General features: G+C 40.9%; 1 long non-coding RNA gene across 1 annotated transcript in view; it reads right to left on the bottom strand.

Moving 5' to 3' along the window:
- LOC114625713 overlaps positions 1-26,792 on the bottom strand; it is an 88,335-nt gene that overhangs the window by 15,951 nt on the left and 45,592 nt on the right. Inside the window, exon 2 of the long non-coding RNA XR_003712115.1 lies at positions 11,425-11,495. This is a non-coding gene — a long non-coding RNA (uncharacterized LOC114625713). The remainder of the gene's footprint in view (positions 1-11,424; positions 11,496-26,792) is intronic.

The raw sequence follows: 26,792 nt of genomic DNA, 5'->3' as shown, positions 1-26,792 counted from the left end.
GATGAGAAGCATGGCAGTGTCCAGGTTGGCATGATGCTAGAAGAGTTAAATGTTCTGCTTCTTGTTCTGAAGGCAACCAGGAGAAGACTCTCTTCCAGACAGCTACGAGGAACATCTCAAAGCCTACCCCAACAGTGACACACTTCCTCCAACAAGGCCACACCTACTCCAGCAAAGCTACCCCTCCTAATAGTGCCACTCCCTGTGTCAAGAATATTTAAATCACTACATGGTGTGTATGTACATATGTGTTGGGGGTGCCTGTGTATAGATGTGCATTTAGTGGCCTGAAGCTTCATCGCTCTCCACTTTATTCACTGAGGTAGGGACTCTCAATTGAACCTGGGGCTCATGATATGGCTAGTCTTAGCTGGCTAGCTTGCTCCAAGGATCTCCTTCTGAGTGCTGAATTTCTAAGCAGGGTTCCACACCCAGTCAGCACTTATGTGGGTGCTAACAATACACACATTTCAGTCCTCATGCTTGTTCAGCAAGTGCTGTACGCACTGAGTCATCCACTCAGCCTCCCCACCTGCCTGGTTTTTATCTTCTATATCTTCATTGCTCTTATTTTATGTGTGGACGTGTGTGGGTGAATGGGTGGGTGCACATTCATGTGGAGGCTAGACATCAACGTCAATTTTCTTCTTCAACTGCTTCTCCACTTTATTTTTTAAGATTCTCTCGTTGAATCTGGAGCTCACCAATTGGCTAGACTGGCCTGCCAGCAAGCCCCAGGCATCTGTCTGTCTCCACATCCTCAGAGCTGGGATTCCAAACCCAGCCCCAAACCACCAAGCCCAACATTTTAGATAATATTTGGAAGATAGAAACTCAGGTTCTCATACTTGGGTGGCAAGCATTTTACCAACTGTGCCATATCCTAAGCTCCTTGATTGCTCTTTTATAAAGAAATATAGTATTCTTCATCTAGACAATGTAACTTTGTACCAATATGTCTAAGGCTTGCTTTTGTCTCTCTTCTGGTTGAGGAGCAAGTGAGATAGGTGTTGGCTAGCCAGATGCTCCTGCAGCCTAGTTTGGAACCATGCATCTTCCAACACAGTTCCTCTGTCTTCTCATCACACAAGCCCCTTGACCAAGGCCTTTCTTTGAGTTAGGGTACATGCTATAGCTTCACTTCTTTGTAAGGCAGGGACATTGACCACTGTTTTTTGTGTCTCTCCTACCATAAGGACCTTAACAAGCACTGTCTCCCAAGGAAACATCAGATGCTCATTGACCATGTAAACCTCTGTAGAGGACTGTTTAGGGCACTGTTGAAGGGGAAAGAGGTTGATGTTGCTGGAGCCATACAAAGGAGAGAAAACTTGGTCCTACCAGCTACAGTGAAGTGGCAGGAGGAAGACTGTTTAGAAAACGAGATAGAGAGTGTGGGCTAAAAAGCAGGGTGTGGGGGATGAAAATAGATGTGTAGCTCTGTCTTTGGAACTGAGCTCATTGAGGTTCTTTGTGACCATCAAGGAATCAAAAGCAATATGATTTCAACTGTCTTGGACTTTCCTGTCTACTATGACAGTCAGTAGCCAGAGATTATTTAAATGCATTAATTAAAATGAGATGAAATGAAAGATCTAGTCTGAGAGCTCTACTAAGTGCCACACATCAAGTACTTAGTAACCACTGGGGACTAGGGAGAGTGCAGAAGAACAGCACAAAGAGAGCATTTCCATGTTCTCAGAACATATCTGGGACAGCATTGCTCCTCTGTTTGTTTTTTGATCCTAGAAACATTAACTGACCAATGTCTTTGTTCTTGGCACTGCACCAAGGAGGGTTTCAAAGCATAAGCTCTGCAGTAGGACAGTCCAGGCACTCACAGCATGACCGTGGACAAGCTACTTATCCACTCTGGAGTTTACTTTTATCAGTCAAGAGAAATTAATGCAGGGAGTTGTTAAGGATGAAATGGCTGTGTTTTTCTAATGCGCCTGCTTGCATATATGCATGTATATGAATATATTCATGTGAATACATTTTATGCATTAATGAGTATATACACATAGATATTCATATGAGCCTTAGCACAGTTTCTGAGTGGATTCACTGAGGGCAGAATGTCTTATCACTTGTTGCTGTTTATTACAGAGTAATATTGAAAACCACTGTGGCTCCTATTGCCCTGTTTATCATCCAGGGAGAACTGCATGAACCCAGTCATTAAGCAAATTGATAATTGTATACTAAGGCAGGCATGGGAAACACGATTGGGATTCTAGTGTTCAGGAGGCTAAGACAAGGATAGCTGTGTATTTGAGGCAATCTTAGACTACATAAGTTTTAGCCTGAGCCATTTGGTAAAATATATATATATATATATATATATATATATATATATATATATATATGTATGTATGTATACTGACCATGATAAATTGTCAGTGAATGTAGAAGAAATGATCGGGCTGAATGGGAGAATACTATAGGGAAAGCTTGAAGCATTTGCACTCAGAGAAGAGGAGGAGAGATGCTAGCATTGCAAAAGAGGAAGGGATGGAAAGAATCCCGGGCAGAGGAAAAGTGTTTACTGCATAGGAATATGTTGCAACCATAAGCCAAGAACAGTGTGGAGTAGTTTGCTGGGGAGGAAGGCAATGCTAGAAAGCCTCTACCACAGAAAGGTGTCTAAATGTTCCCCCTCAGGCTATGTGTGGTCCACATTGAAGAAGCAGGGATGAACTGGAAAAACTACACTGTAGAAGAAGGAAGAATTCAGACTCAGTGACATGAAAATGGAAAGAAATGAGCAGCCTGTGGGTGTGTTGGAGATACAGAGCCAAAGAGACTTGTGGTAGAGTTGGGGAGGGGCATTCAGATGAAAAGTGTTTGACTAAATGAGCTGGGCCAGTAGGATTTTCATCTGTTTAGATAAGACTTGAGAATGTGCAGAAGCTTTTTTAACTTCATGTGACCCCATTTGTGGATCATTGGTTTTACTTCCTGTGCTGTGGGAGTCCTATTCAGAAAGTCCATGCTTGTCCCGTGAGTTGAAGCATCTCCCTATTTTATGCTCCGGCAGGTTCAGGGTATCAGGTCTTACATTGAGATCTATGAATAGGAGCTGAGTTTTGCAAGGTAGGAGATAAGAATTCAGTGTAATTTTTCTGTGTATCGAAATCCAGTTTTCCTAGCATTATTTGTTGAATATAATATCTTTTCTTCAACATATATTTTGGTATCTTTGTCAAGAATCAAGTAGTTGCACTTGTGTGAAATAATATCTGGATCCACTATTCTATTCCACTGATCTATTTTTGTCTTATTGTTTGTTTGTTTGTTTGACGTGTGTGTGTGATGTTCTTTTTAATATTGTATTTTTCCTCCCACAGTGTTCTTTTTGTTTGAGATTTCTTTGGCTGTCCTTTGTCTTTTGTGCTGTCACATAAACTTCAAGATTTTTTTTTTTTATGTTTGTGAAGAATGGCCCCAGAATTTTGACTGGGATTATGATGAATCTTCAGATTGTGTTAGTAGGATGACCAGTTCCACAATACTAATTCTTCTAATCAATGAGCCACCTTCAATTGTCTTTCTCTGTTTCTTTCTTTAGTGCCTTAATGTTTGCATTGGAGAGGTCTTTCATCTCCTCGGTTATGCTTATTCCTCTGAGTTACTTTTGTTTGTCTTATGGATGGTGTGGTGACTATAAATGAGATTGTTTCTCTGACATGTTGTCCAGTACACTTGTCACTGGTACATAGGACGTAATTTGTGTGTGTTGATTTTGGATAAAAGGAAGGAGAGGGGCTGTTGGGGGAGAGTTTACATAGAAGTACCCAGCTTGGTGGATAATGCTGCTCCCAGAGGACATGGATTATTAATGAAAATCTTAGTACCAAACACAGGATACCTCCCTATGGGTCAGAAAGGCTCCAGAGGCACCCCAGACAATACATTATCTTGCCATTGTTCCTAGCTGCAGATGACACTAGATGGTAAGGGTCTATTGCTGAAGAATCTACTTATTTTGGATGCAAGACATAAAGAAACCTATTTCAAGCTAACCAGAAAATATGCAACCTACTTACTACCATACATTGTTCTATAAGGTACAGTGTAGGCTGCTAGGGGAGAAAAGTTGCCAGTGGTCTTACACAGCTCTGGACCATTCATGCTACATACAGTATCAACCTGCTGGCAAGATGTGTCCGCTAGTATAAGAGTGGCATGATGGGTAAAGGGTTATCTGTTTTTACTTGGCTATGAGGCACACTCTGTAGGAGCGATTTCATACCTACTACTATAAACATGCTCAAAGCCCATGAATGGGAAGATCATAGATTCTGGAGGAAATATGCTGTTGTTTTGTTAAATGATCATGCTGTAAAACTGCCTTCGAAGTCTTTGTGTTAATATGTGTAGATTTGTGATGCTCTTAATTTTGATCATAGAAGCTTCTGTTTGCAGTGAGTAGTGGTTAATACAGAGACTCATAACTAGTCAAAATGCCAATTATAAATACCTCTGAGTGCTCAGTTACAAATAGATCATCTGTATTAATCATAAATCACCCAAAGCTCTAGGAACTTCATAGAAGGATGAGGAGGATGAGGATGAAGAGGAGAAGGAGGAGGGGAGGAGTAATCAGATAGAGAGAGCTATAAAATGCTTTCTCTGGACATGACCATGCATGCATCAAGTCAAAGCAGATGTGACTGCCTGCATAAGACCCGAACATGATCAAGCCAGTTCAACTTTCGGCATGGTTGAGGGAGGGACTCCTGAGGCCCCACTCATATCAGAGGAACTACTGACAGTCTATAGCTACTGTAGGAAGGAGAGTCACCCTTCTTTGAATATATGGCTACTGGCAGGTTGTTTGTGCCCCAGTAAATAGACACACACATTCATATGGGCACTGACTAGATTTAGGGGATTATTAATTAAAGGAAAAAAGTTAAAAAAAAAAAAGGACATGAAGTTGAGAAAAAAATGGGATGGAAAGGACTAGGGGGAGTTGGCAAGAAGTAGTGATGGTTCATGTACATTGTATGAATATATGAAGCTTTCAGAGAATAAAACAATATTTTTTAAACATCAAAACAGAATGTGTCCCAGCATTTTCATCCCTATTTCTGCATCCAAGGGAAATGAAAACATTTGCATAGAAATTTATACAAGAATGTTTATAACAGTAGTTACTAATCACAGCTCAGAGGAAGAAAAGATCAATGTTTGTATCCATAAACAGGTAAACAGATAAGCACATTTTGTTATGTACACAAAGTGAAATATTATATAACCACAAAAAGGAATGAGGTACTTATGGATGAACCTTGAAAACACTCTAGTGAAAAACACACATAAAATCACATAATGTATGAATTTTTAAGTAAATCATCTAGAATAGATACGTCATCGAGGCTGAAAGACTGTGTTTATAATGGGAAGAGGAAGAGGGTGTGTGTAATTTCTCTGAGGCCATAAAAAATTCAAACCAAAGAAACTGAAGAATGTGAGTTCTGTACAACGAGATGAGCACAGTAAAAGCCATGGAATTCTCCACTTGAATAGATTTAGCATTACATGAATTTCACCTCAGTTAAAGGATGATAAAGACAACAGTATTTGGTATGCACTCCTGGTAAGAATTGCAGCAAAAAACAATGTACATGTACACACGTTATTGGATTTACAGAATGCTGAAATGTCGTACATTTGAAAACAGGAGCGTAAAGGACATGAACAAAAATGGCACGCAGCTCTCAGATTAAGTAAAGATACCAGACAGCAACTGAAATCTTCAGGAAGGGATGGAGCAAATCAGACTCGGTGAAGGGGAAGATCAATCGAATATCTTGCAAACATGAACTTATGTGAGTCTAGATCCTATATAATATGTACAATATGTAAAGCAATTACTAGAATTCATGTGAGGTTTATAACATATGAATGGCAATATATAAAATAGGATTACAAATATGGAGAGAGTGCTTACATACTATGATTAAATATTTTCATACAAAATACACTGTATGAAATTCATAAAGAATTAATAAAAGTATTTTAAAGCTCAAGTACCAGGTGATATTAGGTGTCCTGGGAGAAATTCCCAAACATTATAGGCCATTGGCATTGCTTTTGGTTGCCTACCAGAACTTAATATTAAGATCCTATTGCTGAAGAAACCACAGTTCAGTCACAGGACATGGAGAAATGAGGTTGGTACTGGCCAGGAAGGTTTTTTTTTGTTGCTGAGATCTCATAGCCCTGGAAGAAGCTATGTACTGTAGGGTGCTGGGACAATAGTCTTACTCAACTGTGAACTACTACAGTAACAGCAGTGTGACACATTATATTGATGGGCACAATTGTGGCACAAATATTATGACACCAACCAACTGTTTTCTGATTGGATTTAAAGACTTCTCTCTAGGAGGAAATACAAGCCTGATATTATACATCTGACTAGAACCCTTGGTTGAGGAGCTCACGACCTCCATGGGTGGAGCTATTACTATTATTTTTCTAAGTGGACTCTGTAGCAAACTGACATCTCTGTTCCCCTAGATGAGTGCAGCTATTACATCCCGCGGGAGAAGTTTCTTTATGCAGTAAACATCAATTATTGCAAAAACTAACAGTCAGTAAAAGTGTAGAGAACAAGATTCCATGGATTGTTCAGTTATAAGTAGGACACTGAATCACACCCACTCCTCCAAAGCTCGGGACCATTTTGGGAGTGGGAGCAAAGGATTGTAAGGACAAGAGGTTGGGGAGGACTGGAAGGAAGCAGTGTCTTCTGTATATGACAAGACCAGTGTACTCACAAATTCTCAGCAGCTATGGTTGGCTACACAAGACCAGCACAAGATCAAGCCAGTCAACATTCCAGCATAGAGAGGAAGGGTGTAATGAGTTTCCACCCCTTGATGAGCAGCTGTTGACAGTTGATAGCTTCTGGGGAAGGAGAAGTCCATATTCTTTAAGGCTGTGGCCACAACTACATTACCCATGCACTAGTGTATGACTCTACGCCTGTGAATATATAGGCAGCATAAACTGGACTTTCTAGTATTTTTAAAATAAAGACTTAAAGTTGCGAGGGGATGGAGAGTGAAAAGAGATTCAGAAAGATATAACTAGATATAAGATATCTAGTTCTTATAAAGGAAGGCAGCTAAAGAAGGATAAAAATCTATGAACAACACTTGAAGCATGGAAAGCCAAAAGCAAAGAGGCAGAAGTAAATTGAACCTTAATTACAAATAATTACCTGATCTAGTCAAAAGGCAGGAATTATCAGCCTGTATTAAAACATGAAACAAGACCCAACTTTATGTTGCATAAAGTAAACACACTTTAGATACAAAGATTCTCGTAGGCTGAAAACAATAAGAAGGGAAAAGATGAACCATGCAAGCAGCAACCCTGTGAGACTGCATTAATATCAGACAAAAGGGACTTTGAAATAGGAGCTAGAGAAGGGAAGACCACCCAGGAAGAAGACTGGGGTATCGCGGAGCAAAAAAGTGTGGGGTGAGATTCTGGAAATTCTCAAGTTAAGAACTAGGACAAAGAGGAAAGAAAGGTTTTGAAAAAGAAAACCCATACTACAGCATTTTTCTAAGCCACGGTAGAAAATGCACACATTAGAACCCTTCAGACCAAGACATAAGATTGCAGGAAGTGAGCCATCTGCTCCTCACTGATCCTGCTGTGTTTGACAAATGAAGAAATGATAGTAATAGTGACTTCCGAAGCCAGAGGAATAATAGAACAAAGCTAAACCTCAACCCTTCTTTCTTTCTCTGCCTCTGTCTTATCTTCCCTCCCTTCTCTCTGTTCCCAGCTCCTACCTCTCCTCCTAGTTCCAGTCACGCTCATGGATCTTTGTACAGTCAAGGATCTCTAAGAGTAACAACTTGCAAACGAATCTCCCTATATATAGAAAGGGGATTCATTAGAACAGCTTCCAGGCTGTGCTTCAGCTAGTCCAGCAATGGCTGCCTATTAATGAAAGGTCTAGGAATCCAGTAGTTGTTCAGTCCACAAAGCTGAATGCTTCAGCTGCTCTTCAATGTATGCTGGAATCCTGAAGAAGCAGACTCTAATGCCAGTGAAAAATGAACTTGCTACTGAGGCAAGCAGGCAAAGAGCAAAAGCACCCTTCTTCCATGTGGTTAGAGGTGGGTCTTCCTACCTCGAAAGATCTGGATTAAAGGTAAGTCTTCTCACCCTCAAAGATCAAGATTAGAAGTGGATCTTCCCAATTCAAAAACAGATGTTCCCCATTTGGAAGTTTTAGTTAATTCCAGTTGTAGTTAAGATGACAAACAAGACTAGCCATCACAGTCTATATCACTATTTTTGGGACCTCGAGATTGTAGTGGCCCATGGGGCCTGGGATCTTGGTAGAGCATTAAGATTCTGAATCAGTGGAAGAATTCAGGTTGTTCTTCAGTTATCTATTCCTTTGCGGATGCCTGGCTAGCTTTCCTGGATTTTAGTTTCCTTATCTTTCAAAAGAGAAGTCACAATTCTACAGAGATGTAACTTCTAAGGAATGAATGAGAAAAGCACCCTACTTTAAGGAGTGTATACATTGTATTGAAGATCATAGCTACTCTATCAAGGACTCCAAGGATCAAGGAGACCCTAGGGTACTTTTAAAAAGTAATGCCCCTTCAGTAAGAACTTGCTCCATAGGTAGAGAAAAGCAATTAGGGAGAGACCAAAGCCTCTATCACATTGTGGGTTAGATGCTAAACAAGACCCATTGCCAACCTAGCAATGACTTCAGATGTTAGGCCTCACTAATGTTTATGTGAAAGCAAATGCACAGGCACTCTTTTGCCATGGAAATGCCAATGATTCCTGATTGTCTGGACATTTCAAGCATTGCTGTTGATGCATGACATCAATGCCCTTGGGTGGCTGTTATTTGGAAAAGCCATTAACAAACAGATCCTTTCATTCTCAGAGGTCCATGAGCATTCAATAGAGATAAGCTGAGTTTATGGTTTATATCCTTCATAATGGTTTCCATGCTTCCTCACTGGCATTATCTGCAATAAGAATCTGACCCCAGTGCTAGTCTACCACAGTAGAGGCAAATTCCTTTATTTAAGGGGGAGGAAAAAGAGGAGGGGGAATAAAAGAGGCTCTTATATACAGAATTGTTTCTAGTAATGGTAAAAAGTAATTGTTTAGAATAGTAAATCATTATCACAATAAATACAACCAGAGCCAGATCTTGGAACATAAGCAATGATAAGAAAAAAGATTAGACAGCTTGGAAAGCCTGCCATGGGTTAGCGCAGAATGTCTCATACAATTTGCAAATGAAGAGTGAATGGAACACAGGACAGTGTATGCAGATTTATCAGTCATTCCCACTGTCATTCAAACATGGGAGGGTGAGCTAAACATTTGCTATATATAAACTCCAGCATGTTATGCTGTTTCACTGGGCTCGAGTATCATGTCACACATCTCATTTCCGTTTTCAATTCTTAGCAATGGGGCACAGTAAGAATTGTGATGCTCAGCTGAAGGTGACCCTAAGAGTTGTTGGCCACTCTTCTTTTTTTTTTTATTACTGTCAATAGAAGAAAGGCATTATAGATGCATATGCCCTGTTGTTCTGTTGATTTGATATAGAGAACATTCAGATAGCTTGGTGCTCATGAAAAGGACTGAGTCACTATCAACAATGCTCTCTGTAGGACATTGTAAGTGAACTAAATTGGACTATTGGAGTGCACTGACCAAGTATATGCTTATGTACATGCATGTTTATGTGAGTGCACATGTATGTATAGTACCTGTACCTATGTGAAAGCCAGAGATCAACCACAGGTTTAAGCCTTCAGAAACCAGTCATACTCCACTCTTACTTGGACTGGTGGTTCACCTAATAAATTAGACTAAATGGCCAGCCCCAGGAACCAGCTCTCTCCCTGTTCAGCACTGGGGTTACAAATGCATGCCACCATCATTCCTGACATTTTTAGGTAGGTTCTGGGAATTGAACTCAGGACCTCATGCTTATGCTGCAAGTTTCCCAACTAAACATCCCCCAGCTCCTTTATCCTCTCTGAGTTTGGTGTTTATGATGTGGAAAGTAAGAAGTATCACAACTTCTTGGAAGCAATTATAAAAGTAGAGGGAGACTAGAGGAAAGGAGAAGCCCTAAACCCTTGCTGCTATAATCCATCACGTCTTTACATGTTTAAATAACATCTTTAGTTTTTAATTAAACATTCATGATGCTATTAAGAAACAGGAAATTGGAGCTAGAGCGATAGCTCAGTGGTGAAGAACACTTGGCTTCTCTTCCAGAGGACCCAGGTTCAATTCTCAGCCCCCACATTGCAGCTCACAACTGTCTATAACTCCAGTTCCAGGGCTTCTGACACCCACACACAGACACATATTCAGGCAAATACTCACAAACATAGAATACAAATAATCTTTTTTAAAACTGAAAGAGAAAAATAAGCTTGCTGACATTTATAGCCAACTTGTTTATCGTCAAAAGTGTTTACTTTGTGTATGCAACATATTAATATTACATCAAAGTATAATACCCATTCCTATTTCTGAAGACTGTGAACCAGCTTGAGCATAACATATTTTTCTGAGTATAAGTGAGGGGTAATAACATTGAATATAGAAAACCTCTCTTAAAACACAGCTTATTTTTTACTAGAGCCTAATCTTTTCTTCAGATTTTTCTTATTTCATTGTAAAGATTTTATCCCTTAAAACTTCACTCATTAATAAGAGTCCTGTGTCATTATAACCTGCTTGGCTTCGTGCTAAAGCTTTACAGTGGTGATGCTTCTCAATCACAACATCATTGCCTCAAATGGCTCGCATCAATGTGCAGATGGGCCTGTGTAACATGATTTTTAAGTCCCCAAATCCAAGAAACCACTGACTGCATCTATTTGACAAAAATATCTAGTGTTTTGAGAGATCACCAGGAAAACAGAAACAAATCAGCTTCCCAAATGCTTTCCCCACGACATGTAGTTACTCTTCCCTGTGACCTTCCAACAGAGGCACCACCAATGTGGCTACTTAAAGGAGGAAATAGGGATTTACATGCATGTGAGGGGGTAGTTTACAGAAAGGGCTATGTCAGGAACCACTCACTGCCCATATCAAACTGGGATGAGCCCTGCCTGTCTTCAGTGGATGGGCATTTCCTCCTCAGTGCCACTGATTAGTTCAATGGTGCTTCTTAAACTGTCCAGGAATCCAAAGCAGGATTGACAGGAAATGACTTCCTTTTCTTCTCATTCAGTCAAATAGAATAGTCATTGGCTTCCTGTAAGGCGGCAACATTAGTAAATAGCACAATAGCGTCAAATATTCTGGCTGTCATTCCTGCTTTGGAAAGCATCCTTGGAATCTTAGAATTATCTCTTCTAAACTGAAAGGAACATAACTCACTGGTATTTATCTCATCTTGGACCGTGGATTCCTTTGAGAATCTGCAGAAGTAATGCTGTAGCTTCTCATCCCTGAAAAACACACAAAATTAAAAACTTCCATTAATTATTCCCATTCATAAACCTACTTTTGCCTGTTCAGGTGAGCAGAAACAGACCCAAGATCACAAAGTTGCATGCCCATGTTCCTGTAACTCTGACCTGGGTTCCTCTTCAAATTCTTCATTGCTGCCTTTTATAAGGACTGGTGCGTGTCCCACAGCTACCTGAAGAAATCATATTCAGGTTCTGCCGTGGTTTAGTTTTCTTTACCCCTTAAAAATCTTCCCTATTGGTTTCACTGTTGGAAGAGTCTCACAGAATTTTGTTTTGCTGGTGCCTTCTGCGAGGTGGAGAGCTTTCAACCACTAACACACACATGGATACAGGCTCACAAGCTCTAAGAATCAGGAAGAGGATAAGTGGATGGGGAGCATCCACTTATTTAATGTAAGCATTCAAAATAGAATCCAGGGAGAAGTGATCCCTAGCCGTATCCAGAACACACAACATTTCTCTGGCACTTTTATGATCAAGCCGATATCCCTTCTCAGTACTGAAAGCTCACACACAGCATTTAACATTTAAATCCATTTTCATCTGGACAGTTGCAATCTCCACATGACTTTCCTCTAGGCAGATGTTTTGACAATACACACACACACACACACACACACACACACACACACACACATATATATATATTTTACATCAGTTCTATTGGGAAGAGAAGATGGACCAATGGGTAATAACAATTCTTTTTATAAAAATGAGAACCTGAGTCCAAATCCCTGGCACTCACATAAAAGGTATGATATAGGGCATATGACTGCAACCCCAGGCCTGGGGGGAGTAACAACAAGAGGAGCACTGGGGTTTGCTAGCCACCAGCCTAGTTCCAGGTTTGATGAGAGACCCCGTCTTGAAGTAGTAAGGTAGGGAGTGGTGGCTACCTCTGCCCTCTGCACATACATAGCGTCCTGTGTACCAGGTCGCCCCCACCCCCACCACATACACACACTATAAAATGAAAAACTATCAGTACTACTGCTCAATCAAGTGGTTCCCCTTCAGAAGTTACCATAGTTTTATTCATTTTTCGAAGCAGGGATCACTTCTCCCTGAATTCTATTTTGAGTGCTTACACTAAACTCCCCATCCACGTATCCTCTTCTTGAGTCTTGAAGCTCGTGAGCCTGTGTCCATGTGGGTGTTAGTGGTTGATCCCCCTTTTCTTTTCATGCAACCACCACTTAGTACCAACAAGCAGGTTTGTGGTTCATCATTGACTCTGCCCCACCTCTTGATGGCTCAGTTTAAACGAAGACTGGTTAAAAAGAGAAAAAAAGAGAAAGAAAAGAAAAAAGAAAAGAATATATCATTTTCCAAAAAGAGCCCAAATTATCAGACATTTCAGTAGTTGACTATTAACAGAGAGCCCCACACATGCTGAAAACATGGAGTCTGCCATGAATATGGATCTTATAGCTGAGAATGTTCTTCTCACTTCTATTTTCTTCCGCTGTAGAGGAAACATTGGAAGATTGCCTTTCAGAGCGATAGGAGTATAATACTCAAACCAAACCAACTAGGCTCTTTGTGTAAATGAACGTTTCAGAAGCCTAAGACAGAGAGTATCATCCATTTCACTGCTCAGCCCTAAATGCCTCCTGGTTGTAATTAAGTACTTCAAAGTCTTCCACACACCCATTTAGAAATGACTGCCCCAAATACAAAATGATGTCCAATCAGATGTAAATCATCCCACAGCAGGGAGAGAAAGAGAGGCTGGGGAAGCGGTAAGGGCTTGGACTAATCAGAAAGTCTGGTCCCCTGATGAGGATTTTCGTTGTTTCTCATTTGTCATTCTAGCCACTGAGGTCTCAAGTGGCCAATTTGCTCCCTATTGGTAATCAGCTAGTTATTTTTACTCTCAGTCCTCCCTCTGGGACTGTCAGCCGACTTGGAGCAATTCGTCGCCCATTTGGGCCAAACTCTTCTATGACGGGAAGTGAGGGAAGAAAGATATTCTTCTGCAAAAGATAAAATCAAGGAATATTTCATCATTTATATTCAGTTTTTAAACAATGACTTCCCCGATGAGGTAAGTGAAATAATGACACAACTGGGTAGATCTGGGGAGAGAAAGCTCCAGGCTCTGTGCATTATGCAATGGAAACGATCTCCGGCTGTGAAGTTTGCTACTCTGAGATGACTTGTTCTTAGATTGTCTTTACAACTCCCCAAAGAGCATCCTCTTACACTCATTACTTACTTTGCAGGAAACTGCCTCTATGAAAATTATAAATGCAGAAGGGAGCATAATAAGACTGTAGGAGACATTAGTGGTTATCCTAAACCATGCTGCCCTGCCACCTGGGAGGAAGGTAGCCTCTGATGGTTATTTGGTCTGAAACAGGACAGTTACTATGTTACAGAACATCCCTCCTCCATTCGCGCCCCCCCTCCCCGCCCCGGATGTCTCACTTACAGCATCTCACTTTAAAGCGCCTCTTGAGTTTCCTTTCTTCCTTCCCTCCAGCAGTTGCAGTCTGTCTCTAACAAAATCATTTCCAAACATGTTTTTAGGTGTTTCATTTCTCCGAGTTCACCTTGGGAGCCATGCAAAGGTTGACTCTGCCACTCATTGCAGCTGACTCTCTGATGTCAGTACATTGTCTAATGAGTGGGTGTCTGAGTTGATATCTGCTCAGATTTCCCTCAGCTATTCTAAAAACCCAAATTTCAAACCCCCAGGGCCAACTGTTCCCCACAGCCAGCGGTTCATGTTCTCCAAGTCCAGGCTCAGCCTTGAGAGAGATGTTAGTATGACACAAATTGGCATTTTCTTGGCATTTCCTTTGCCCATAGACAGCTCTTTATTCCTTGGAAGGAAACTGAGAGTTGAATAGCCCTTCTAGCTGTTTCCTTAGAGACTGCATTTGGGCAGCAACATGATCTGAATCTTGAAATGTTTATCTTCCTCCACCAATTTCACTGTCTTGAACCCTTTCCTGTGTCTTTACAGTTTATAAATGCTGTCCTATGTAACTTTACTTTTACATGTGCCTATCTATAAGGAGAATGCAAAGAGACAGAGAAAGCATGTTCACATACCCATGTCAAGTGTTCTACCTTTTCATCTGTTAATTCCCTCCATGAACAGCTATTTGCACACTGGGTGATATCACCCAACAGCTGTCTTGGACTAGAAACTGAAATGCCTGTAGATTTCCAGTCTTTTGTCTTACCTACCCAACAATTTGTCTCCTTTCCAAAATGCTAGATTAATAAAGGAATGCTTGGCTCCCTTTGCTGAGAACTGAATCTTATAGCTTTAAAGAAACAATTTTACAACTTACCTAGTGTTTTATTATAATTGTCAAATTTAGTTTGTAATTGTCAAACTTAATTCTAAATTTGCTTTCAAGAATCATTAACTGTGATGTCTTAAGAATATGAGCTTTACTATTTAGTGAAAAAGAAAAAGTATTTCTATAAAAGTCTGTTTTCCAATCTGCAGTTTGGGAAGAGGATGTGTGTGTGTGAGTATGTGGTTTTATGTATGTATGTGTGTTGGTGTATGTGTATCTGTGGGTGTGTATGTGTGTATATATGTGTGTTGGGGTGTGTGGAGGTGTATGTGTGTGTGTATATGTATGTATGTGCGGCTGTATGTATGTGTACGTGTGTCTGAGTATGTGTGTATTGTGTTTGTATATGTGTGTGTGTATTATGTTTGTGTATGTGTGTGAATATGTGTGTATTTTGTTTGTGTATGTGTGTGTATTGTGTTTGCATATGTGTGTATGTGTGTATGTGTGTGTGTTGGTGCATATGTGTAGCGATGTATAGTGAGAGGGATGATACTTTATTTGCCCAGTGTCCCCAAGTTGACCTAAATGAGAATCTTTATGTCTGGTATATTATAGGCTTGTAGATCCCTTAGTTGCAATGAACAGAGCTTTCTGTGTCCCATTTTACACAAAAAATGATCTGTTTAATTACTTATTATTCTTTAATGAGTGTCATTATTATCCATTCTTACTAAATGCTATAATATTACACACATACATACAAATGCTTTCTCAGTGAAATATAGATTTCTGAGATTCTTTCTATTCCTCCTGATCTACTCTTTCATCTTGGTCTCTGTCATTGCCATAATATCCATTCTTGGCTCCTTGTCTCTATTTTGGCCATTGTTTTCATTCTCTTTATACTCCAAAATATTTGTTTATGTAAGAGTGAGACCATTGCCACTGAAGGCTTCTCCAGACTGCCACTGGATTACCTGGGGCCATGTAGACATTATTTGCAGCTCAACACATTCCTACAAACTATCTGTTTAACCAACACTCAGACTGAAGAAAAGAATCCCAAAATTAGAGAGCATTTGACCTAATCATAATAAACAAAATGGGAGCTCACATTTTGCTGTCTCCTCACTCCCCTTTTATCTATTTACCTTTATAGATTAAAAAAAATAGGCTAATGAAAGGTTCAGAAGGAACAATCCAAGCCAAGAGAAATTAAACAACAGAACTGGTCCTTTGTTTCAGATCAGTTGAAAAGAACTCAGACTGATGATCTAAGACCCTATCAGATTTTGTGCCTGTCTATTCTCAATAGCTAAAAGAGCCTTCCTGTGAGATCGACGAGTCCTTCCCAGGGGATCCAGATCTCCCAAGCAGTCAGGATTGTACCCCTTCATCACGCTTCCTTGCAGGAAGCTGTCATACTTTCTACAAAGTCATTTCTTTGGGTTTAAATCAAGTTAAAACAGCATGACTCTTCAGGAACTTAGAGTCTTGCTTTCCCTTGGGGTCCTTGCCTTGAAAACGTCAGTAAAGCTCAAAAATAGCTAGGGAAAGACTCCCTGGCTGAAGACCAACCCCCAGGACAATGATTACATCATGAGCTACATCATAGAAATTATTTTCCTGGTACTTATAAGACTGTACCTGTCTTCCTCTTGTGTTAAAATCATATGCAGATGTCAAACTTTCCTGTTCTGAATGGGTACAAGATGTAATATTGCCATTCAAGGACTTCCAGTAGTGGCGAAAGGAAAATTCTGAACCAACTCCCCTCAGGGAGGAAGTGCCTATTCAAACAGCCGCTGTTGGCTGTGAGCACAAGCAGTGGTTTACCTCCTTCCTACCAGGAATGGCCCAGTGTCCAGCACTGTTGCTTCTCCAATCACAGGCTGTTAAGATTGGCATGACAAAAGGATACTTGGCAAATGCAGCATTTGGCATAGTCACACTTATCCCATGAGCACTTGGGGAAAGAATTAGCTACGTGCACTTCCCCCAAGTTTTTCCTCACTGCTGGAATGGATCGTGGTCAGGCAAGAGGTAGTACACACATTGCAGACAGGACAGGCCTTTGCTGGGTCAACTAATATGTCTGTCTCCCATTTTACATCTAAGATTGAAGAAAGAGTCAGCAGAATTGCCATTTGGTTTACACTTTGATTACTTCTCAAGAACCTCACTTTCTAAGCTCTGCTGCCTGCTCTTTGCCCGGGTCACATTTGGGATGGAATAACTGGAGATTCCCAGAAAGCCTCTCCCTGAATGCAGTTTCTTTCACCTTTCCCACAGTCCTTGTTTTGGAGGTCAAGACAAGACACTCTTGATTGTGGCAATGGGGCTGTATTTCTGCCAAGAGCTCTGCCTAGATGTCATTTGAGAAATACTGGATGGATGAGTTCCCCTCAAGACTACTGACTCTGTGGAAATACTGATAACGTTTCAATGTGGCCCTTACAGGAATCCCCTTTCAAAACAAAAGTAACCATCATGAGGATGGTGCATTATTTTTCTAGTTGTGATAAAATACATGACAAACAGCTTAAGGTAGAATGGCTTTGTTTTGACTCACAGTTTGAGGATGCAGCAAGCTCTTCATGATGTAGAAGGTAATCGTGGCAGGAGCTTGAGACATCCACAGCCAGGAAGAAGAGAGCAGTGAATGCTGCTGCTCAGCCATTTTCCCTTTCTTTATGGTTGGATTTCCCCACACTCTTAACCTAATCTAGAAGCACACTTACAGGCATGCCCAGAAGTCGATCTCCTCTGATTCCAGATCCTGTCAAATTGGCACTATTAACTGTCACAGATGGCATTTAAATCATTGCTATGACATCATTATTTTATTCCTTTCTGCAGTTTGTCCTCACATTTCTAGGTCTTATCTAAAGCTTGGCAATGTGCACTGGACCAAGTGGACAGCTTTTAAGAGGGTACACATAGTTCCTTCCTTATAGAGCCTCATTTGCTAGGACACCAGACATTATGCTGGCAGATATATCTAAGTATCATATGTGTAGAATCTTACCAAGAAAAGTTCCAAAGGACTGGGGGCTGGGACCTTGACTAAGCAACCTGGGTCACCTCATCAGATACTTTCCTGGGTGCTGCTCCTAATGAGGATAGTACACACTGGCAGGCACTGGAGAAGGCTAAGGTCTCATTATTATGTCTCTCTGGAGATCTCAGCGGTAGTAACATGTCCTGAGGAGGCCACCTTCTAATGAGGCTCACATTACACCTTGGTGTAAACTTAAAATCCAATTTAAGACAAGAATATAGAGGAAAGTGAACAGGCAGACAGAGTCAAGAGTAGAGGTGAATCAACAATAGAGTCAGGAGAGAGAGAGAGAGAGAGAGAGAGACAGAGAGAGACAGAGAGAGACAGAGACAGAGAGACAGAGAGAGAGAAAGAGAGAGAGAGAGAGAGAGAGAGAGAGAGAGAGAGAGAGAGAGAGAATGTGATCGTGTTGAACTTTCAAATAATCCTGAGAGAGAACGTGATCATGCTGAACTTTCAAGTAATCCTATCATCCTATCGGCAGACATCCTTCCTTGGGAGCAAACATACATAAAGCTTGACTCAAGACACCTGGACATGAGTCACACACATCATGCTCCCATCACACACAAACTCTGGCTTTGGACATGCTGCCTCTGTGTCCTCATTTGTACTCCAAAGACTGGGCTGTTTCAGCACTGGAATAAGATAAGCAAGTTAATGCCCAGCAGCCGTGCTTTCAGTGTGTAGAAATGCTTTGAAGCACTCCTCCTCACTGCTCTTCAGGTAAATGAACATGAGTCTAGTGCATGGAAAGCAGTGCCTCTGACTTGCTGGAGTTGAAAAGCAAATGAGGTTGTGAAACTCTGTGGTACTCAGAGAGGATGTACAGGTTTTTCTCTACAATATTTCCTTTCTCATCATCTCCCGTGCATGTCTGTGGTGTTCCTAATATCTCCAAGTTCTCTCATGCCAGTCATTTCCCATCTGTGCTGGTCTAGCTTGATAAGCTTGTTATCTAGTGACCATATTCAAGCTTGCAGGAGTTATAATGCATGTTCTTTGGCATGTGCTCATTAATGTTCTCACGAGGCTATAGGGAGATAGGGCATCTTTGTTGCCTGAGTATTGGCAGGCAAAGTTCTCCTAGACCATGTTGCTCTGAAAGCCCATGGGGGAAAAGGATTGAAGCATGAGTAGATCAGGTCAGACTTAGGGGAGTTGATTGATGAAATTCATACTTGCCAAGTTAAAAGCAATACTCCATCAAGTTTCAGAACAGTTAGCTTTTCTTGGGCACCTAGAAGGATGATAAACTTCCTACCTTCAGTGCTGGATTATCTTATTCTACTGTTCATTATCAGGAAAGCATTCCTCTTGGGGAATGGAGAACAATGAACTCTTAGGTACTGTTCCACCTTAGATTTCAGATAATCTCTCTTCCTCCCCACCCTCCAAAAGGATTATTGTAAAACTCTCCCTCTCCAGCTTCTGGTGCCACTGAAAGTTGATTGAACCACAGGCACTCCACATTCATCAATGGATCCATCTATTTACAAATTTGTAATGTAATATCATCAGGAATGCTGGAAACTTAGAAGGTGGGACCAACTTGAAGGAAGCAAGTCACTGGATTGTTCTTGGTGGCTACATCTTGTTGATGGGTACTTTGGGCACCCAAGAGGTAAGCAGCTGTCTCCTTACATGCTCTTCCACTGTGACATTCCATCTTACCACATACCATAAACAATGGAGCCAGCTGAATGAATGCTATAACATTTGAAACTATAAGCCAAAATATATTTCCACCTTTTAAGTGTTCTCTCAAGTATTGTACTTAGGAATTGCTTCTCCAGATCTGTTGTCTGCCCCATTCAAGAACAAATCATTATCAAGTACCATGTAAGAGAGGATGATCAAGAGGAGGGAGAGAAGCAAGCATCCAGATTTGGATGATCTGGTCTCTCAGGGAGTGATAAGGTGACTCTTACTTGAGTCATGGATGACTGTTCCACAGTTCTTCCTTACTTTACAGCTCTCATCAATCCAGGAAAGAAGAATGAGCAGGGAGGGCACTGTGGTAGTAGGCAGGAGGTCAGCATGTTAAAAGGGCAACCAGATGTGGAGAAAGGCAGCTTGCTGGAAGGAAGGGCAGAATGGTGGAAGTCTGAATGAAGAACCGAGCTGAATTGGATCTGAGTATACAACCCAGATATACATCACTTAGTAACTGTAATGTTGAACAGTCTCTTATCCTTATTGAGACCCAACTTCCTCATCTGAGAAATGGATGATACTATTCTAGAGCTACTGTAATAATTCGAAGCCAAACTACTAAGAAAGTACTCACCATAGCTCCGGACTTATACTAGGTACTTAATCTGCGGTAGGTTGTTGTTGTTTAATTCTTCCATTTGAGAGGTCATTGTGACCACAGGATAGTTTAGACTTCTTAAAATTCTTTCCTTCTTTCGTCAAAGGGGACTGTTATCATTGGCTCTTGTCTTAACTGCCCTATTTAGACTGTAAGCCACTCTTCACTGTTGTATGCTACCTTGTTTTTTTCCCTGGGACCTTTATGCTAGTGGGTCACACAACTGACTTAGATTCTTTATGTCCATTCTGTCTCATAATGACATGGACTTGCAACACATTACTTGAAAACATGACACATAGTGGGTGCTAATCAATATCTACTGGTTGAACTAAAGACTGAAGAAAGTATTTAAGTATGGGTCCAAGGCTTTTGTTTCCTGGCACTATGAATGTAAGGTTTGGGAAATTCCTAACAGCCTGTCTTCTCATCCATAAGAAACTAATGATGCTTTTTTTTTTGGCTAGACACAGAGCACCACAGACCAAGCACGCCTACCAATGGCAGCCTACCATCTTTCAAAATAAGAAGAGGATCTGAGAGAAAATATCAAAAAGAATCTTCATCCATACTGCAAGAACACAGTGTAGGCTTCAAGATCCTCAGAGAGACAACTAAGACACATATATTGACAAGAAATATCTCTGCAATTGTCTTTATCTGAGGGAGGCACATGTCTGTTACAGTAACCAAGATGAAAGACAGGAGCATTGCCATTTTTTGAGACCATCTCCACTGTATCCATAGGAACAACTGCTTCAGGAGGCAACTTTAGAATGTGCCTGTATACCTTTCCCCTGCTTTAGGGATATAAAGATGAGCAACATCATTACCATGGCCCAGTGCAGGGTCCTGAACAGGACTGTGCTCTTCAGCACATCTTGGGGTTACTACCAAAAAGCAGTTCTGTGAGGTTGGAGACTAAATGGTAGGAAAGTTATTTTCCCACTCAAAGACAAACTAAATATCAACAAGTAGTGGTGGCAATGATTTCCACCAATCAGAGAGTGAAGTGAGATAATTCCTATCATGCATTGGGCCAAATCTCTGGAGCATAACTACTAGCCAGAACAATTAAAATATGTGTCGAACAGTTTCTTGATTTATAACCTAGAATATACACAAATAAACCTTCTTCCAAACTTCTCTAGCCTGTCATTTGGTGGCCAGTGGGAAGCCCAGAAGCTGTCATATGTTTGGCCCACATTTTGAGTGGTGCCGGGATTATGTCAGTGTGGCTGCCCACAGACCTGTCATGTTCCTTGGAGTCTGTCTTGTGATGGAAATGAGAATCATTGTCCCTGGTTAAGAACCTGATAATCCTACAGTTTCTCAAATATAGACCTTGGCTTTTCATGCCATCAGGCTTCATCATCTTCAAGTGTGTGTGTGTGTGTGTGTGTGTGTGTGTGTGTCTGTGTCTGTGTCTGTGTGTGTCTGTCTGTGTCTGTGTGTGTGTCTGTGTGTGTGTGTGTGTGTCTGTGTCTGTGTGTGTCTGTGTGTGTCTGTGTGTGTCTGTGTGTGTCTGTGTGCTTATGCACAACTGAATCCCAGAGGCTGGGGGTGTACAAGAGCCACATGAGTTTCTAGCTAATGAAGAAGGCAGCTATCACGTTTTCCCCTGTTTCTTCCAGTCATATGAAAAGAAAACCTTAAGATAGATTATTAGAATGCATTAAAAATGATGTCTGGAGACGTGGGGAAACGGCTCAGCAGTTAAGAGCACCAGATACTCTTCCAGAGAATCTGGGTTCAATTCCCACCACCCACATGGCAGTTCACAACTGTCTGTAACTCCATTTTTAGGGAATCCAATATTGTTATATAAATATACATGCAGGCAAAATATTAATACATATGAAATTTAAAATAAATAAATAAATACATAAATAAATACATAAATAAATACATAAATAATTTTAAAAAAAGATAAAAATGAAGCCTAAAGCCACCTCAAATCTTTGGGGAGGCTGAAACTTTCTGAGAGTAATTAAAAGTAACATTAGTTTGTGTGTTAGGTACTTTCTATATATTAGTCATTTATCTGGTCATTTGCTCAGCCATTTGCTTGTTTAACCTGGATTGGTTGAATGCTAGCCTTATGCCAGGCACTACGGATTCAATGTTGACCAGGACATCTGTGTATCCTATATCATGATACTTCAACATTGATGAATGACGTAAGGAATGAGCAGTCATCTTCATTGTATCTCTATACTCAAATCATAATTAGTTGTCAGTTCATTCAGAAGGTCTTGGTAATTCTCAATTGCTTGATTGATGAATTGTGACCAATACTATAAAGCAGATGGGTATCCATGGTACTTTTCTGTTCCCATGTAGGTAGGCAATGTTCTAGTCTGAAAACTTAGCAAAGACTTCTAAGCAGAAATAACATTTGAATTATGAAATTCAAAGTTAGGTAAGGTTTATACATGTAGTCTTATTTTGCAGATGAGGAAATAGGAACTCAGAACAGTTGTATGACTTATTTCAAGAGTTGGGGTCTGAAACAAAACGTCATTATCATCATCATCAACAACAACAACAAAAGCAAGCCGGCAAACCAAAATCAACCCACAGCTGCATACTTTGTATAGAACAGATTGCAGTTCTAGAAGTAGGAAAGTTCAAAATCAGGGACATATCTGATGAGGACACCACACGGAGTCATACAATGACATATATCATCCCATGGGAGAGCAAATAAAAGAGCTGAGTGACACTCATGGAGGAGAGAGGAAACATGGCAAAAAAGGAAGTAGCTGAGCAATCTCAGGAACCTGATGTGTGTTTGTAGAAACCAACCAAGTTCCTTGAGACTTAGCATGAAGGCATGAACACCCATGCCTTCAGGAATGGATGTATACTTAGGGAGAAGACTCAACTGGGAAAGAGATTGCTCACAAACACAAGGGCCTAGTCCATATCCCCAACATTGTCATATAAAGCTGTGCCTATAATCCCAGCACTGGGGAGACAGACCAGGGCATCCCTGAGGTTTTCTGGTCATCCAGTCTAGCTGAATCAGTGATGTTCAGGGTCAGTTAGAGACCTTATCCCAAAAGATGAGGTAGAGAGACGTCAATAGAAAAAAAATACCCAACATTGACCTCTTACCATCATGAACACACCTACATGCATAGGTGCATGGGCACACGTACAGAAAATTATACACATACATGAACACACACACACACACACACACACACTGACACTCACCACAAAGAACTGAGCCCCCATAATCTAACCACCTATCATGCCTCCATCTCTTAAATGTTCCAACACTTTTCACTTGTGGACGTGAAACTTTATGGGAACAAATGATTTCTGAACCCTAACATACTGTTTTTTACAGGGGTCCAGATTTTATGGATTCAGTTCTAACTCTAGACTCGGTATTCTTTCTGGCCTACTGTATCTGATGTAATTGTATACTAATGAAAAATATATTTTAGTGTTCCTCAAAAGATTTTTTTCTAAGTCTATGAAATGTGTCCTGGGGGTCCCTGAAGAGGATCTGGTCCAGTGGACTAAGAAAAGGGAGGGCACATTTGCGTGGGCTCCTCAAAGATTGGATGTACAGTGCTGATGAAAACATTGTCTGAGTCTTTCTGATGCTCTCTACTCCAGGACTCAGTTATAGCACTTCATGGTGGAAGCAAATACTACTACTGTAAATCAAGGCTCTTCCTGTCGCTAGCAGCCTCGACGCTCTGGATCTTGGGATCTCTGTGAAGCTATGACTACATTGGCACTTCCCAGTCCTCATTAAATGATACTTACATCTCCAGAGAAAGGGCCCAGGAATCGGCACTTACTGGAAGTTTCCATTTGATTGAATGGTAGATGATCTCAAGGGTCCCTTCTGACTTGGAAATCTTCTGCAGCTATGATATCAGCCAACCCCTGTGGCCTAGAGACATTATCGGACAGTGGAGGATGCAGAGAACACTACATAAAGCTCATCTTGGGGGGGGGCACTGGGCTAGGGGCTGACATATTGCCAAGAACCGCTGCTCTACTCGGCAGTGTCTTTGTGAAAATAGTAACCCCCCCTTTTTTCCCTGACTGATTTATGTGACAGTTGGAAAGCAGCTTCCAGAACAGCCTGTTCCTCCCCTCAGCATTATTAACATAAATATGTGCACAGGCCTTCAGCTCCTGCTTTCTGTGTACACTAGGCTTAAGGGGCCTTGAAAGCTGCAGGCCGGCTGAAGAAAAACTAGAGAGAGGAAGTGTTGTTAGAGACATTGGAATGAAAGGGGGAAAAGGACAGGAGGTTGCTAAGAGACAATGTCAAGCTGGGCCATGGGATTAACAGCCAGAATCAAAGCAAGAACTTAATGGTATATTCTTGCAGTAGGAGTCTTTTCCAAGCACAAGGGGGTGGAGGGTGATTACCCAAGTAATTCCACAGCAAATCAGGCAGAAAGGGCCCCCCTTTCCTTCTTGGCTGGATGCAAAGTAAAAACTAAGTGATTTAAAAAATAATTCTAGCTAATACCATCCTCTAGCTTGGGTAAAGTGGAGCAATGCTTAACTGTCGGCTGACTGGCAGTCTTTACTATGCTAATGAGCACCAAGAATTGCTAATGCTGAAATTACTTGCAACCTGTTTATTGAGAGTGGTCATACATTTTTCCAAGACATATTTTGGGAAACTATGGCTTATAAAATGACTATGATGATATTTCGTAGCCCCATGTTTTGTTTCAAACATATATCAGTTTATTACCTTTAATTAATAGCCTTGTGAATTGGTTATCCACCCCCCCAGCCCCAGCGCGCGTGTGCACACACACACACACACACACACACACACACACACACACCTTTGCAGAAGTAAAGGCATGAAGAAGCTCAGAGATTTGTTGAAAATCCCTTGGCTAGTGAGGAATGATGAACTTGGGTAGGGGTTTCTAGGATCCCGATTTGCATCTTGCTCCTGCTGACACTTCAAGCTATGCCTCAGTTTTCACATGTGAAAAATGGAGACATATCTTCCAGAGCTGCCAAGCTTAGAGAGAATACACATGCTATAGGTTCCAAAACTAGCTATAGCTAACCAGCACTTCTGCCCATCATCATCATCATCATCATCATCACCATCTTCATCATCGTAGTCCTCACTGTCATGAATTTAATGTGTGGAAACACAGTTCATTGAAGTGCACAGTAGAGAATACATGTTTTGGTTAAATCAAGTGAAATTGTAGGTTTAGGCATGCAAGAGTCTAGGTAAATGATAAACCTCTTGAGAGAAATGGAAAATCTTGGCATTCTTTGGGCCAAACCTGCTACCAGCTACCAGACTTGCAGTATCATTTTGAGCATGATGCTTCATGGGGCCGGGTTCGGCTTTATAGTAGATGGGTGGTAGAACCAGAGGAACTGGTGACTTCTACCCATCTTGCCACCATAATCCTTGAGGGGCTTGTTCACACAGCTTTCTAAGCTTTGGTCTTGAATGCTTGAACCCACATGTCTGTGATGGTTCCTGGGAAACATGAGCATATAGGAACTTCCAACTGATTCTAATCATCAGCCTGCTTTTGAAGCCACTGGACTGGGCTGGGCATGGCAGCACAACCCTTAAACCCCAGTACTTGGGAAGCAGAGGCAAAGACAAGCAGAAGTATGTGGGTCTCTATGAGTTCAAGACCAGTCTACATAGTGAGTTCAAGCTTACTAGGGATGCAGAGTACGAGCCTGTCAGAAAAACAAAAAAAACAACCAAAACAAAAAAATCAAACCAAAACAAAAATAAACCCTCCACCAAAAATAAATAATAAAACAAAAAATAAACAAACCAAACCAAACCAAACCAAACCAAACAAAACAAAACAAAAAACCCAAAACCTATCAACCTCTGGACTGATGAAGATGGTGAAAGCCTTTCTATTCATTTTTCCCTCAATGACTCAGAGAAACTGGTAGAATTATCTTTTGGCCCATTTTTGGTTATTAATCTTGGTTAGGTTTTTTTGGTTATTATTTTTGGTTATTATTTACTGTGGTCTTCCCCTGTGCAAGTACTTAAGTTTCAGACATTCTGGCCTCTGAGTGACAATTTTTTTCCACACTTCCTGTTCAATACAGTAGCTTTCATTGGTGAAATAGAGAACCTTGACAGGCTTCGTGTAAGGACACTGCATAGATGTGTATACTAACTAGGCCTGGATTCAGATCATGGTGTGGAATTAAGGAGGGAGATAAAATACACTGTAGATAGGAGAAGAAAACAATGGAGTATGGTGGCTGTGTGTCCACCCTAGAAGGCCATGATATTCAAAGTGTTTAATGTCACTGCCATCAGCTATATGATGCCAGTGAAAAGCCAGGCAAGAGAAATAAAATCCACAGTTATGGTTTAGTAACTGCTTTCAAGACAGCAGGAAATAAAAATGTTCCCAAGTTCTTGTCTATTGGCATGTTTCCCTCTGTGGACTAGCATGCACATGAGTAACATTTTCATGGCTGACTTTAAATTAGCCTTGATTTCTCTGTCAAGTAGAGTTAAAGTTCTCAGTAAGATATTTCATTGCTTGCCTTAACGTGATGATTTCAAGCCTTCTAAATATTTATGCCAGTGTCATTATTTAGGAAAATAATCAAAAAGAAAAGGCTAGCCTTCA

The sequence above is a fragment of the Grammomys surdaster genome, unplaced genomic scaffold (genome assembly GCF_004785775.1).
Source record: "Grammomys surdaster isolate TR1022 unplaced genomic scaffold, NIH_TR_1.0 220, whole genome shotgun sequence".
Classification (NCBI taxonomy): Eukaryota; Metazoa; Chordata; class Mammalia; order Rodentia; family Muridae; genus Grammomys; species Grammomys surdaster.
Note: the sequence above shows the minus strand (reverse complement) of the source record. Positions and strands in the feature narration are given on the sequence as shown.